This window comes from Petromyzon marinus, unplaced genomic scaffold, assembly GCF_048934315.1.
Source record: "Petromyzon marinus isolate PM22_M1 ecotype Great Lakes invasive population unplaced genomic scaffold, UKy_Petmar_22M1.pri1.0 PM_G_Scaffold_56, whole genome shotgun sequence".
Lineage (NCBI taxonomy): Eukaryota > Metazoa > Chordata > Hyperoartia > Petromyzontiformes > Petromyzontidae > Petromyzon > Petromyzon marinus.
The window spans coordinates 505,232-507,283 of NW_027423009.1; positions in this window are offsets into that span (position 1 = coordinate 505,232).

Genomic DNA, 2,052 nt, shown 5'->3' on the forward strand with positions numbered 1-2,052 from the left:
AAACGTAATTACTGTCCGGATCTGCGCACCTTCTTCATACGTAAATGGAATTGTAAATCACGAGGCGGGTAGAACTTGTAACAGCCTTTATTATAAATCACTGTGGAACGTCAATCTCAGTGGAGTGCTAATACAACTCACATGATAACCACCACCACCATCATAACCACCACCACCACCATGACCACCACCATCATAACCACCACCACCATTATAACCACCACCACCATCATAACCACCACCATAACCACCACCACCATAACCACCACCACCACCATCATGACCACCACCACCATCATAACCACCACCACCACCATCATAACCACCACCACCATAACCACCACCATCATCATAACCACCACCACCATCATAACCACCACCATAACCACCACCACCATGATAACCACCACCACCATCATCATAACCACCACCATCATAACCACCACCATCATAACCACCACCACCATAACCACCACCACCATCATAACCACCATCATAACCACCACCACCATCATGACCACCACCTCCATCATAACCACCACCACCATCATAACCACCACCACCACCACCATCATAACCACCATCACCACCATAACCACCACCACCATCATGACCACCACCACCATCATAACCACCACCACCATAACCACCACCACCATCATAACCACCACCACCATCATAACCACCACCACCATCATAACCACCACCACCATCATCACTACCATCATAACCACCACCACCATCATAACTACCACCACCACCATCATAACCACCACCACCATCATCACCACCACCGCCATCATAACCACCACCACCATCATAACCACCACCACCATAACCACCACCATAACCACCACCATCATAACCACCACCACCATAACCACCACCACCATCATAACCACCATCACCATAACCACCACCACCATAACCACCACCACCACCATCATCACCACCACCACCATCATCACCACCATCATCACCACCACCACAGAGCTGTGCTGAGCGGTTCACTTGTGCGGCGATGTTGAAGGAGCGGTCGAGTGCGGCGACGTCGTTACAGACGAGGGCGTATTTCAGGACGGCTCGTAGAAGCAGCAACGGCGGCGGCGGCCGTGGTCATCCCCGTCGCCACAATCACCAACACCGTCGTCACCGTCGCCGCCGCCGCCGCCACCGCCACCAGGGATGCGTGGGCACCGACGGTGCGAGCGGCGGCGCTTGAGAGCACCGCAACCGGCGGGATGCCGGCGGGGGGTGGCCGGGCGACGGCGCAAACCGGCGGGGAACCACCAGGAGCCCCCCCTCCGCACGTTTGAGGCCGGGTCGACCTAGGGGAGGCCCGGGTGCCGTTCAGATAATCCCCGTCACTGTTACAGCGACGGATGAACTTCGACCTTTGAATTGATGCCGTGGTGCAGGAACGGTGCAGGAGGGGGGAGGAACATGGGGAAGGAGGAGGGTGGGGGTGGTGGTGCAGGTGATGGGGGTTGGACGAGGTGGAGTAGATGGAGGTGCAGGAGGTGGGGTGGATGGAGGTGGAGTAGATGGAGGTGGAGTGGATGGAGGTGCAGGAGGTGGAGTGGATGGAGGTGGAGTGGATGGAGGTGGAGTAGATGGAGGTGGAGTGGATGGAGGTGCAGGAGGTGGAGTGGATGAAGGTGGAGTGGATGGAGGTGAAGTAGATGGAGGTGGAGTGGATGGAGGTAGAGTCGATAGAGGTGCAGGAGGTGGAGTAGATGGAGGTAGAGTAGATGGAGGTGGAGTGGATGGAGGTGGAGTAGATGGAGGTGGAGTGGATGCAGGTGGAGTAGATGCAGGTGGAGTAGATGGAGGTGGAGTAGATGGAGTAGATGGAGGTGCAGTAGATGGAGCTGGAGTAGATGGAGGTGGAGTGGATGGAGGTGGAGTGGATGGAGGTGGAGTGGATGGAGGTGGAGTAGATGGAGGTGGAGTAGATGGAGGTGCAGGAGGTGGAGTAGATGGAGGTGGAGTAGATGCAGGTGGAGTAGATGCAGGTGGAGTAGATGGAGGTGGAGCGGATGGAGGTGGAGC